Below are 15440 nucleotides of genomic sequence, written 5' to 3'. Positions count from 1 at the left end.
TGTGTGCGCGCGCGTGCGTGTTTGTGTGTGTGTGTGTATGTGTGTTTGTTTGATGTGTTTAACCCAATGAATGCTGACCTCATGCCTTTAAATGGATCTAAAAATTGTGTTTTATCATGTCTGGACATCAACGCCCACTTAGGCTCCAAACCCAGCTGGTGTCACACCTGTCTGTCACAAAAAGGCAGATCACATCCCTTAGATTCTTTGAGCTGTGTTGAAAGCTTATCATAATGTTCACAGTTAAATGGAGCGTTTAGTTGTTTGGGTATTGAAACAACAAATGAAATCAGTTGCCTGTTAAATCATCAGGCACCAATGTTGCATATAGTAATGTATTGTTTTATCACACAGGGCATCAGAGGATCTTGTCTAGAAGACTAAATAAAAACACGTCCACGATCCGACTTCCTTGACATTATCTGCTAATCAGGGAGAGTGACGTGAGCAAGACGGAGAGAATGTGGGACTTTCACCATCAAACAGGTAGAGACAAGACCAGACTGCTAGGGCACAAGAACATAAATTCATTCATAAAAACCACTGAAAACAAAACAGGCTTTATTATTTGGACATGTTGCGTTTCTCAACTTGTTCTGATAACTTTTTCTCACAACCTCCACAAGCTTTTAAAGTATTAAACTAATGCAGACTTCATAGAATTTGTAGAGAGGAATTATACATGGGAATATTATATTATACACATGTATTACATATTATGTATAAACAAAGCCATGATAGCACAGATGAACAACAAATGAGGCCACTGCAGATGTCTGGATTGAGGCCAGGAGACAGAATGTCCTAGATCTGTCAGTTTAGAGGAAAATATATACCAGGACAAGACACTGGAATAATTATGCATAATTCTTTTGTCAAAATGAGCTACAATGATTATAAAACAGCACTGAGTCTTGCATGAAGGGGCGTATTTTAGGGTTTGGCAGAAATGTATAAGTACCGCCTTGCTCAGTAAAACAATTATGGCTACACATCTCTTACTTAAAAGTAAAACTTTAAATGTTTTTTGTTTAATTGGAAAGTTTTTAACTTGAGTGAATCTAACAGCTTAAGTGCAGTGTGCAGTACCAGCTGACAGGAGAGAAATGATGATAGTCGGTCAGTAACACTCTTCAGAGCTTCCAGCAACATGATTTTGGGGAAGTTTGGAGCCTCGGTTTGGCTCTGATTGCTCGTTTGGGTTCATGGGCTTAAATAAAGACACTTAATCACAAGTGCTCAGTGGAGTTTTTCCCGGACTGTGCAGGACCTTGCCAAGACCTCAGGCAGTCACATCTTTGGATTGGAGGAAAAATATTCCCCTCAGATTACTGCATGACTCACAAAAATAACTGCCTTGAGAGATATATGATACCCATATCATTCAGAATTTAACATAACATGGCGTTTATGCCAGATTTTGGTCACCTTACTGTACATGTTACAGGCAAAATCAATACATTTATAACCATATACAGTAAAATGCAGGCATTTTTTGAAATTGATGTGGATGAAAATAAAATATTTTTTTCAGTTTCTCAACTGGAAATATACTCAGGTGGTTATAAACAAGTCTTTTACAACATGAGAGAACATTAATAATAGTATCAAAACATGACTGATACTGTTTATTGTAACCAGCATGAAACTCTATTTGCTTTCAAAATGTATTATTGATGAAACACATAGGCTCACAAACAAGTATTAAATTAATATATATTCAATCATAGTTTGGGAACCATGAGTCATTTTTGTCAAAGCTGTTTCCAAAATTGGAAAAAATGACAAAAATATTTTAAGATATAGATGTTTATTTATTTATATTCACCTTTACATCTAAAAAACAACACAGCTTGCCAGAGCAGCCTACATGAACTGGCAGATACGCATTCAACAAGATGATTTCCTTATGAATAGAAGTCAATTGAACCTTGAACAAATTTCTGGTGGTCCTCTTTTATTGTCCTGACACATTCTATATTACTGTTTACAGGGTGGGCACGGCTGCCAGCGCACACTATTTAAAAACGACTTAACACACCTGGAAAGTAAAATGCTGTTGGAAAGGCCTTGTCTTCCAGGGTAACATAAAATGCACCACCTCTACTCACGTCTAATTGGCTGTTAACACTGTTTTAACAAACCCACGCTCCAGTGTAACACTGATGTGCAAATGAACAGGCATAATTGGAAGAGACGTCAGCCACTGTTGGCAAAATGGAAACCAGTGGTCAGTTGAGTGTGGGTGTGGTGCAGTGCTGTATTTATTTTGTGTAGCTGACGTCACTAAAGTTAGCTTATTGCAGCACTCTGGACAGCACTCAAAACAGGATCTTTAATGATTTTTTATAGATAGCTGTCTGTACAACATGTTCACATATCTGCACATCAGAACAGCATGATCAGGAAGGTGTAGTAGGTAGGTCTTATTCGGTTGATCTGCAAGTAATAGTTTTGCAATTACAGCAAAAACAATTAAAAGGAAAACTAAATCTACCATGAAGAAGTAGATCAAATTTGGTTTTAAAATATACCCACATTATTTTTTAATAAATAATTAACACTGAATTTAATGAATTATATTCTTGTAATTTAGTTTCAATGTCTTCACTGTAAACCTGCAATAAAAAACAAAAAAAACACCATTTGACCAGCAATCTCTTGAGACTGTCTGTGTCGACAGATGCATGAATCTCTCACTGTCAGCATGTGAGGTACTGGATGCACATGACCAGCTGTATATAATATCCAATGTACTGTGTCATGGCAGCATGTAGTGCTAAGTCTGGAAGAAAACAGGTCTCCCGAGTACTGCTCGGCACATTGCCGACACGTCCGCTCCAGTCTAAATACATGCAGCCACTCTACTTGTGGCCTTCACCAGCCAATTTTGATACTGTGAGTTAAAAAAAAAGAAAGAAACCTGAGCCAAAATAATGTTAATTTTCCAGGGTTTATTTTCGGTAGTTTTGTGACGGACATGAAGTCATACAGGTTTGATGTCAAAGTGTCTGTCTACTTGAGAACACTGACAGAACAAGTTCTAGGAAGACAGACTTAAAAGAGAGAATATTTACAGCAAGAACATAGACTGAGTCTCACACTCACTAAAAGGGAATTCTCCCCATACAGGAAGCTGGCCAACTGTCAAGTGTCTTAGTTTTCACCAAGGCGTCTAACAAAGTGGTCAAACCGGTGCCTGTCTAGAGCTTAAGTATTGTTTCACTTCCTCCAATATTACAAGGTAGTGTTGTAGCAAGACATTTTTCTGCATTAAATATACAATTTTTTATATATTCTCTAACTACACACAACACTTTGTTTAATAGATTTAACAAGATGATTACAGGATTATCTATCTTGTCTTGTAATACAGCTGTGTGCATGAGTCCAACCATCACTTTCTAGAAAATGTAACGGGGATAGTTTTGAGTGTGTTGAGCGGACAGGCTCCTCTTTTAACTTCCTATGGGTGAGTGAGTGTGTAAATGTCACTTGGAATTGATAAACTGCTCTCTGAGCTGACGTGTCAAATAAAGATTCTCAGTTTCAGCAGACATTAAATGATCCATGTGAGTGTCTTAATACAAATATATTACATTTGTAGTAGTAGATTGTTTCTAAAGTACAGTAGATGTTTTCTGTTCCACTGGGACTTACAACACTGTAGAATGCTCCCTCTAAAAGAAATCTGATATTTCTTTATTAAATGTAGGAGATGTACAGAATTTAAAGACAAATCTGGTGCTTCATCAAGTAGAGAGGTATCAAACTACAATGTACAGTATTACGCACTTCAAACACTTTTAAATTCTACTTACCGTGTAATATGGTATGTGGCACAAAGCTTTTTTTCCCCACTCTGTAGCAATGTTGGTTTTTACAGTGAAAAACACGAAACCAGTTGATTAAAGCTTTTTGACACAAAGGCTCTGTTAAGACACACAAGGTGCAAGTGACCAACTCATGTCCGAGCCATGTGGCTGGCTGTCAGGCTACAACCTGAGGCCCGGCTGACTGTTAACACCCCACAGTGAGACCTGTTGCCCTGGGCTATTAGTCATCCTGACAAGCATGGCGTATGTGCCACTCTCTCTGGTCATGACACACTTGTTTCCACCATCTCCCCACCTTCACACACCCCACCAGCTCTGATATATTCTTAACACATAGTGGCAAGAGTGACACAAGGCCACTGAACCAAAACAAGCACATATCAATTACTGATGAAAGAAGCCTTTTACCTATTTTTTACAACACCTTCAGAGTTGGGCATGGATAGAACTTAAAGCAATCTCAGAGCTGAAGGAAAAAGATCATTTAAGGAGTAAGACAGCTCTCTTGAAGTGGGGGAGGATAATAAAAATGATCATGACAAATGAATGCTTTTTGCTTTAAAAATAAGGTTGAAGTTGTTTTACAGTATGAAGATGATAGTTTGGCATTAAACCACAGACTGTGTGCCTAAACCAAACTATTGGTAAACAGACTGATGGAAATGGCAAGTAAAAATGATACTTGTTCCACTTTAAGTCTGATAAAATCACATATAGTTGTCCAATGTGTGGCAAGAGGAGACAAATTATTTACTTGATATTCTAAATATTCCTTTCATGAATTTTACAAAATAAAATAAGGCAGTGTGAAAACATTACATATTATATTTGAATAACTTCAAAGGTGTGATTGAATGTTTACTCGTGTCTGAATGCTAAATGCAACTTAATTACTGCTATGTCTTCAAATAAGTTGAATAAGTTTAAATTATACAAATGTTTCTCAAATACCATAACTAACATATTTAAGGGTAAGCTGTATATGTAGTAGATTATATTCAATGATAGGCTGAAGCAGCTCTGAGACTTTTGGAGTAATGTAAGCTGTTCTCTACTGTTCTTTATCTTGTCCCGGGTATGTTCACTGACCACCCTCACCACAGAGGACATTTTGAGCATGTGGATTCATCTTTAACTTTGTGAGAGGAGATGCCGCTATTAAAATTCAATCAATCTGATTTATGTTGCCATCGATACACTTCATTTGCAGGTCCTAACTCTTAAAACAGCCACAGGACTATTGTTTTTTGTTCTTTGCATGTCACGCTTAGAAACTGACCTCAGAAGGGCCATTGCATTTAAGCAAAAAAATCCTGACCTTGGCATGTGATATGTTGTCATGTCCTTCTTATTACTAAAAGGGTATGCACACCAATATTTATGTGCCCATTAAGGCACACAGAGATGAACAGTGATGTCTAACTTATTCAGAGGTACAATCCATATTTTAGTTTGTGACTACTGCCTGTGTTGCCATTCAAAGCTGAGCCAGATGTAAGAAATATAAGCAGTGATTTAATATTAGACAAGGCTGGGATTCAGCACGCTGGTAAAACCATTAAGAGCTTTCTCTTTTCTTTCATCATCACCAGGACAGGAGGCCTCACATTGCCTGCTGCAAAAAGGAGATGGTGATCAGTGGATCAAATCTGAGGCCATAGATAATGCATGTGGTTAATTTACAGCTTGGAGGTTTCTTAACCTTGTCCTGTGCTGGTCCAGAGGTGACTTGCAAAGCTGCATTCAAAAACTCTGAGGTGTAATCAGCAATCAGAAAAAGGAAGCCGGATGTCAAGTTTTTATAAATAGTTTCCTCAGAGGAGTTTGATTTACAGTTTCAAGCACAGTTGAACTTACAGTGTGTGGAGGCGATGAAGGGGAGCTATAGGGGATGCTTGAAGAGCTGGGTGAGCAGAGAACTACAAATTACATTTCAAAGAACAATAACCCAAAATCAACCTAGATGTTTTCACGTCTGAGGAATCGATTTATGCTGGGTTAGTCAGTATAAACCATTAAAAGGAATGGTGGTCTTGTCATTTTTGACCCTACTATCTCCATAGGGAACAACATCTGTAATAGCTGCAATGGGAATGGGGGTGAGATTAATTTTTGGTAGCTGAAGTTCTTGTTGAAATATATAACGCTTGTTTTAGTTTATATTTATTTAAACCATGACAGAAGCAGAAATAATTGCTCTCTTTTGATTTTCTGATTTTAAATGACAGTATAGTGCAAAGTATGAAGCTTTTTTTATGTAATGTGTGACTGATGTTATTCCTCACACTCTCTTGCATTGAACACAGGAAGTGAGAGGCTAAATCTAACCCCAAACGTAGTCGGAAAGAGCTGAAATCTGGTGTCATAAGTTTTATTTTTACTGGCCATTTAGAGTTGAGGTACATACATTATTGATATAGAAGACAAATGATATCTATCTGGTCTCTTTTCATCAAAAGACAGCTGTAAAAATGGCGCAGTAAAGAGAGAAATTCCAAATACAAAATCCTATTTGTCACAGGGAGGCTAAACCTTTGCTGTGTTCTTACTATATTTATGCTCTTTCCCTCTACATCTCTCCATACAAAGATAAAACGTTATTACCTTTCTTTTCTTTCACTGCCTCACTACAACACTGGCAGACACATTGGTTTTATATAGCCTCTTTTGATTTTGGATGAGCTGGCCCCTGACCCATGTAGACCTTTTTGTATGAATTTAATTGTGCCTACAGGCAGGTATGTGGGGTTTACAGTGCAACTGTTGCCAAAGCAGAAAGATGACATGGATGACAGTCTGGAAATGGACCATGAAGGCAGAATATAAAGTATCTATTTTATAACTGTTTAGAGAAAATAAAACTAGAAAGTAAAGATAACAAATGTAAAAATAAGTGAACTTTGTGGAATTCCAGTGTTTACAGAAATTGACTTTTTGGTTTGAAAATTTAGTTGAGGTCCAGTTGTGATCTTGTTAATCCTCAAGTTTGGAATGCTTTGTTAATAATAGCATTCTTGACCTCAGTGGCCATGGTTTTGTTTTGTTAATCTTTTTCACCAACTGAATTGCTGCTATAGCCCAAAATGATGCCATGCAGTGCGTCACCAGACACTCACCTGTGAGTCGTGATCTACTCACTTGTGTGTTATGTGTACAATGCCATAAGCTATAAGAGATGACCTCAAAAATAGTTTTCAATCATATAAGTTGATATTGCTTCAACACATGGATAATCATTTGGTTATCAGTCAGGGGGTCAGATCCTGCCCTCATCAAAATGTTGGTCTGTGCTACTAAACAGCAATAAACAAATCTCTGTAAATCCAGAAACACATTTGTGGATAACTTATTGGTCTGCAGATGTCATGGCATACACATTTATCCCCATGTCCTCCCAAAGGGACCTTCACCAAAGTGGAAAAGAAGCACATTACTCATATTTATGGAAATTATCTGGGAGAGCTTCTCCCGTGGTGCTCGGGCCTCTCAGCGGGTGCCATGCAAACGCAGATGATGATCTCTCCAGCAGCTGCCTAACCAAGACAGGCCTGTGATTTCCATCAAAAGGCCACTGTAGGGTTTCCAAAACAACACACAGCAAACATAGTTATATCACTCCTGTTGGGATTGGTGTTGACGAAATGTGGCTTAATTGAGGGATATGGGATTGATGAGTTTTTCCTCTGCATTAGGTGCTTAGAGGTTAGGAGAGGGGAGACTGCCATGCTTACCTTGGAATTAACATTTTCAAACCATATCCTTTTTGAGCTTATTTACATAATCCTAAATTCACGCAGCACATTTATACAAACAGACGTATATTCGGAAAGTGGCTTTTAATACAGCCATAAAAAGTTTGGTTAGATGTTGAAAAAGAACATGTTTGAGCTTGGCAGTTTTTAGAGCAATTGTAAATCCAACAGCAATCAGCCTACGCAGGGCTCAAACTCTAAACGGGGTTAATGAAGTGCTACATTTGAGGTTTAAATTGCTCTTTAAAAACGTCCATTTTGTCGTAAAATGTTAAAATCGAGCCACACAAGCTTACCTATCGCTTTGTTTACTTTCCTGTGTTTTGTTTTCCTAGGTATATTTAATTTAATTTATTTTTTTTATCTTGATGTGTTATATTTCACTCAGTGACTCACCAGAAATTCTATGAAATGAAAACATTTTCAGGATGTAACCCAGACTAACTTCATCTACCCAGTCATTAAATGTATTTAAGTGTGTCAAACTATATCAGGTTTCCTTTACCAAAAAGCTTATCATACAGTGAGAGACAAAGGTGACTGACGCAAGTGTCTTTTTAATCATGATTGATGGCTCAGACCATATGTCGGGCTGCACTTCAAAGTACATAATATTCTGATTTGAGACTTTGCCTTTGTTAGAATGTAACACTTCAGTTTATTGTAATTTCAGAGACTGATATAATTAGTCTACAGAGTTATAAGGCAAGCTTGAATACAAGCACACATTCATACAATATCTGGGCATAGTAGTCAGGCTCATATAAGCTAACAGGTTTGATTATAATATGTTACTATATATGGTGTGTAATTATAACATGTAACTAGTTTTCTTTTCTGGACAGATTTGAGAAAGAAAAGTTGTGTCTGTGAAGTTAAAATGAATTAATGATCGGAGGAAGGCCCAGACAGGCCCTATATGACCACGGCAGGTCACCCTTACTCTGGAAAAGTCATACTGAGACACAACCAAAAGACAAGAGCCAAAAAGAATATTTACACAAAGGCAGTGAATCACCGTTTTTGTGTGGGTTTGCCTGAGGCAGGCCACTCTTCTTTTGCTTAAGTCGAAAGCGCACGTAATGAAATACCTATCCAACTCATGACGTTTAAGTATCAACACTGAGCGAGCCAGTATGCATGTCACTGATGCTGATGAGTTTTATGTATCTCCTGCTGTGGTGTTACAAATGAAGATAATGTGTCATAATGTGCCATAGCAATTTAAGCTTTGAGTGTATTAGCAAGCGCATTACTGTATATGTCATAATCAACGGTATTATATTAGATGTCACTGTGGACTGTGTCTGAGGCCAGGTGGGATCTATACTGCTTGTCCATAAGACCTCCATGAGGTGGCCTCTCATTTATTTTTGATGGCCTTGTGTGTAAGAGTGTATATATCAGCCATCTCACCTTTTTCAGGCTTGGCGCGGACTGCAGGCGCCAATGGAAATGCAGGGCGGGTGCCACTGACCGTCATGCCATAGCGCTCTGGCCTCTCTCCTTTACCAGCAGCAGACAGGAAGGGTAAAATCTGGGCCCTCGCTAATATGGACAAACGCTGTTTCAGTCTGCGTAACCTGAGTGCCAGGGGAAAATGCTCTATGAATGACAGACATTTCATTGCTGTGTGCATCTATTAATCACAGCCCTAGCAAATTCTCACTTCTTGGATGTGTTGTGCTATTACTCTGTTTTCTTCTCTACAAATATATAAAAAATCAATTGGGAAAAATTCTGCTTAACAGGGATTTAAAGGAAGTTGAGTGGTAATTTAAGGAAAATATCAAGCAAGGGAAGGAGATCTGGCTTCCCTTGGCAATTTAGAGTGGTTGAGAAATTTCATGATGATTTTGGCAAGTTGTTCAGTTTGCTGTTTTCTTTTTTCTTCAGTTACATGCGCCTTCCCAATGATCAGATTCTGGAAACCACAAGCTCTTCCCTGTGGATATCCTCAGGGCTGTATTCCATTCAGGGTCCATCAAAAGTCAGTACAGAATGAGCCACAGACCTGGCCAGGGACCACACCTTACTGACCACTAAAGTACACAGCATGTGTGTTATTTCTTTTAATAATTTAATCATAAAGAGAGTATTTACATCCTGAAAACAACTGCCATGTAAAACTATGGAGTACTGCTGAATAATATCACTTGAAGATGCTTATATTGCAGGACACCAACACATAAATAATGTAACAATAAAATTAAATACACACATACTGAATATAGTAGCTGTTCAAAGTCTAGTCAAAATATGGAAGATGTAGAAATCCACTAATGGCTTTCAACAAGCCTTTGACTGGGTACATTTCTCAGTTATTAAACTATTTTATTTTTGAGTAAGGAAACTGGTCTTTCATTGTGCATGTTGCAATCCTTCAGAATAATTGCATATATACAGGGTTTAGATAATTGTTTGTCAAACAGCTCTTCCTCCTCCACCATGTGATGCTCATTCATACTCATTATTGCTTTGACATTCACATTAACCTTATTATGCTTCACTTTAACCTTATTATACTTCACTTGATGAGTGGCCAGTCCTGGGAATTAAAAGGAAAACTACATGTGCCGAAGGCTGTGATAAAATCTAAATTACATTATATCTTGCTGTTACAGGGGGAGTGTGTGACTGGTACAATATCAAAGTGTCATTTGTATCTGATCCCTATGGAGTTGCTCCCTCTAGTGGAGCATGGAGTGTATTTTTTAATCAGTCAACAGATGTTAGAAATTGATTCATCCCAAATGAGTCTCTCACAGTTGATACAGTGCTGTAAACACACAATTTTGTGTTAAACAAATAGTTACAGACCTCCCTCAATACAACTCTAAAAGTAAAACTGAACATGGCTCCAGAATTAAAAGCCTAATCCTTGTGATTAGTTGCCATGTGTATCCCTGTGTTTATATTTGTTATCATGTAAACAAGAGTTATGAAAACACTACTGTGTCGTAATACCGTCTGAGTCCTATTAAGTTAATTTCGGTGTAACTGTTGCATCTGGGGAATCATTAATTAGTCAATCAATCGCCTGCTGCTGTGACAGGGCGCCTGGCCTGTAGGGCGCAATGGAAACCGCAGCTGGCCGTATGTAAATGTGAATTAATTAGCAAGCTTACGTTTCAGCGCCCGTATTTGGACTGAAAACATTCTCAGAGTCCAAGCCAGGGCAGGAGAGTCTCCACCAGCCCACTGTGGTCACATCCCATCTCTGTCGGACAGAATAATTTCACCTCATTACCTCTGCCATGTATAAATAGAACTCTTTCCACCCACCAGCTCTTTAACGACATGTGCTCTTTAAACACCTACAATTAACCCCTTGTGACTAGGGCCTTGTGTCTACCCCCATGTATCCCGGTGCTCTCCGAGCTGAGCACAGTCCCAGTGGATTACACCCGACTCTCGTTGAACCCATGCACCCCATTCAGGCTCACTCCAGTCCACTACACCTCCACCTCGGCTCGCGTTCATTAAACAGCCATATATCTTATGTTGTGTTTTCCCTCCAGCAGGATTTATTGGGTGACTGATAGAGTTTACAATGTGTCTTGAGCAGTACGAAACACTTCTTGACAGTCCATACACGCATCTTGCTTACCGTTTTCTCCCCAAAACATGCTACGCATATGTTGGCCCACCCTCACACCCACAACACATACACACATGCACATCCACACACACACACACACACACACACACACTAGATGTTAAATGTCAAGTGTATGATTTTTGCGTGAGCCTGCTGTAGCATGTCATAATGCAGTTCTGCCTGCAAAGAGAGGAAAAAAGAACCTCAAAGTTTGTGATACTGCTCTCCAGAGCCCTCTTGGTAGATGTTTTCTGTGGCAGGTATCCAGCTGATGGACTGTAACATGCTTGACATTATGGCTCTTCAGGTAGAAAGATAGTTTTTCCAAATCCACAGGCGCTTCCCACATCTCAATTCTTCCATCATGGAGATTTGCGTGGAAGGTCCCTGCTGGTACACATGAGGTAAGTGCTGCCATACACAATGGCTCCATTGGAGTGTGGATTATAGTTTCTTTTCCCTCAAAGGTACCTTAGGAGCAAAGCGAAGTGAGTGACACCTAAACTCAAATCTTCCCATCTCACTCATGTCGAAATTAACAAATAACTCAGCTTGTTGCAGACTTATTTTAATATCCCCTAACCCTAACCTGAAAATGCATACCACAGATGTGAATGTGAGTCGTTAACACCCAGGCCTATATCCACACTGTAGCATGGCTGAGATATAGCTCCTGGTAACAGACTGGGGACTCACTTGCTTCCTCCCTGTGGCAAATAATTCAGTTGAGCACTACCTCAGAAAAGGTGAAGCTCACAATGGATTTCTCAGATATTCAGCACGAAAACCGCAGCTTTCCTCACCCAGAGCACCACCTATAATCACTGTGTCAGACTCTGGCTCTGCAGCGACCTCAGACAAGTTGTTCTTGGACAGGTACCACACCAGTGGCGGGAGTCACCCATGCTAAAACTGGCAGTGTAAAGGACTTTTCTCCAGACTGATGTAAGAAAAAACAACTCCTACATATCAATTCTAACAAGTTATAATGATTGCTTTGGTTACTGACATGAGCCACATTTGTCATGTTTCTTCCAGTCATATGACAGTTAGCAATATGGTGAGCTAACTACATAACTGTAGTTTTTCCTCATTTAAAAAACAAGTGATGAATGATGGATTACAAACTGACAGATAAAAAAAAATGTTCAGTTGAAAAAAAAAAAGCAGTAAAAAAAAACTTCTTGTTGTATTTTGCTGATTAACTGGATTGGGAAATGGCAACTCTACAGCCTGACCTGTAGCGACACCTGTACTTCAGTTACCAAGGAGTCAACCGCTGAGCACTGTATGTAAAGTTATTTCATTTTTTCATTTTTTTTATTTCTATTTTAGACATCAGACTTTTCACTATTTGCAGCTATTTATCTAACCTTGATTCCTAGTGAATGTGTGCTGATAATGACATTACCATGGCTATTGTGGTATGCTTCATGACTACGATTGTTTGTTTGAACTCTTGCTTTAGGGCAGGCATGATGGAGAGGGGAGCAATATGGTGAAATATTTCATACTGTTGTCAGACATGCTATAAATGAAGATCAGAGCTTTAACGGTATTACTGTAATATTTTTGGTTGTTGACCTTGCTGAGGACTAAGACTATGTACTTATAAGGTAATCTCATATACAGCATTAATAAAACCTTAAAAAAAATGTAATACTTTACTTTTTAAATAATAATAATATAATATTTTAGAGTTCACAATAACTTTGCATTTAAAGGGGCTATGTATTTAAAGTGGCTATTTGTCTTCAGTCAGATGCTAGACTCATCTTGGTACCAGAAACTGTCTCTTAATTGAGCTGGTTTCTGATTGTTTTTTCATGTAAATTTTTTTTTTTTTTTTTTTTTTTGCATTGCTGCCTTCAAAAACTCCAGTTTATTATGATAAGCCTGCTCACGGAACAAGAAGACCTTACCAGGAAAGCAATGTTCATATAAGGCATATGTTGAATATTTACATCATAATAACCATTGAATGTGACATATGATGCAACCAAGGAAATCACTTTGGCCTGTGTTAATTGGAGTCTAACTGCACACCAGACTCTTGGCTGGTTGGGCATAATTTGGCCACAGCAGTCTGATCAATGTCAGCCCACTGCATCCTAATCACAGCCAGATAAGAAAACACAGCTAGGCCTGCCGCAGCGCCTCACGCAGTGCTGCCCATGTTCTATTTTATCTCCATATACAGTATGATGTGTTTAATGTTGAAGCTAATTTAATATATTTCGGTCAGATTAATATCGATGACTGATAAACCTCCGCATCTGAGTGCAAGGGTTAGAAAAATACTGAAATACTGTGAATGTAACCTGATGTGGCAACCGCAGTTTTCATGTTATGTCTTAGATGTATTCGATTACATATATTGGATTAGTGTTAAAGATATTATACTATAGCTTTTCTTTTTTTTTTTTTATCAGTCTACCTTGAACTAAAGCCTCTTTTTGTAAACTGAACTAATGAAAGTTAATTTTGAATATAGTAAAAGGTAATAAGTTGGCTACAGCTTCTCAAACATAAACCTAAAAGCCATCTCTGTCTTTTCTGTTTCTACAGTCTTATTCACTGCCTCTCAGTTCTCATGTCAGACATTGGTGAGACTGTGAATATTTTAGTTTAATGTCTCCACTCCAAAAGATGTGGTTGATTTAAAACATTTAAAGGAAGCACGTAACCATCGCAACATTTGGCCTTGCCTTGGATAAATAAAAGGATATGGTTTCTGCAGTAGTGACAGTCTCACATTATATATACTGTAAATGTGTCATCGTGCCTCCGCCTGTGCCCCAGAGTGATAGTTTACCTGAACTGATGGAAATTAATGGTGATGTGTCACTGTATCCAGGGCCTTTTAGTTTATATATTTTGACTTCTGATTATTGCCCGCATAATCACAACTTTTTTCTTCATTCTCCCTCAACCATAGCACACGCTTATGTTGACTTTGTGGTTTCACTAAATTGGACTCTGGCTCCAGGTGGCTGAGTTTCCATAGCAACCTTTAGCCTTATCTGCTACTGGTGAAGCCACACAATAAGGTCTTTCACTTTCTCGGCTCTTTCTTTGCTAAAGCAAAACTTGAAAAGTGAAAAGGCTATTTATGTGAATATATTAAAAGATAAGGATATTACATTTGTTATAAATAGGTTTGTGTTTTACGGTGATACTCATGATGTCTAATAAGCTTGGAAATAGAAGCTCACACAATAAGTGCTTGTGTAATGTCAGCATTTTTTTCTGAAGTCTCTGATGTACAGATTTTTTGTTTTATTGTTTGTAAATTATTGTCTAATGAATATGGGCTGTCAGACTGTTACGAATAAGAAAAAAAGATTTAAAAAACATCTGTGAATTAAATAACACAAAAAAGTGCAGGTATCTAGGTTTCAAGGTAGCATAAGGATGTAAAAATTAAAGAGCAACTGCTACTTTGACAAATGTATGATGTATGATGCATTCATTTACTTTCTTTTTTAAATCTTGTGTGAGTTACTCATTGTGGCCCTGCAACTGTCTCATACAACATTATTTGGAATGAAAAAAGATAACAAAGAGACAACTTTTCCCTCCAGTGAGTTGACCATTTGAACTGAGCCTGGTTGAGGAGAGGACAAGTCTTCAGATGTCGTACTGACTTAATATATAGTGTCTCTGATGGATGAGGCTGTAGCTCATCATCATCCTGACTTCACTAAGCTAAAACACATAAGGGAGGAGATCTAGAGTGTTTTCCTTGGTTTAACTCCTAGGTCAGTACATTTGCTCAATGCAAATATCATTATTAACTCAGCAGGAAAGAAACTGGCGTAGATGGTCTCCTGTTAAGTCTTTTCCCATTCTCCAAATCACAATTTGTAATAAAGCATTTGATATTGTGCCCATCTTTGACACAATGTGAAATGGCAATATGAAATCTGAAGGCTGAGTGATGAAGACATTAGTATGGTTTAAAGACTCTTACAGGTATTCACTTACCATAATAGTGAGTCAATTTGTGTGTATATACAATCTAAATTTTATAAAACTTTAAATGATAAACATAGTAAACTTATCTTTTCACAGTTACTCACACAAGGGTTACTGCTCCGTTCAATGATTTCACTGCATGTGCTGAGCTTGCAATGTAAACTGCCCTTTTTATGATTTTATGAAATCTATACTGCAACTTAGGTACCTCTGGGACTTAAAATTTAACTGGTAACGCACTTGTCCATATACACTTATATGTGTTGTATCATC

Source organism: Scomber japonicus, chromosome 18, assembly GCF_027409825.1.
Source record: "Scomber japonicus isolate fScoJap1 chromosome 18, fScoJap1.pri, whole genome shotgun sequence".
Taxonomy (NCBI): Eukaryota; Metazoa; Chordata; class Actinopteri; order Scombriformes; family Scombridae; genus Scomber; species Scomber japonicus.
The sequence above is the reverse complement of the archived record's forward strand: the minus strand, read 5'-3'. Positions refer to the sequence as shown.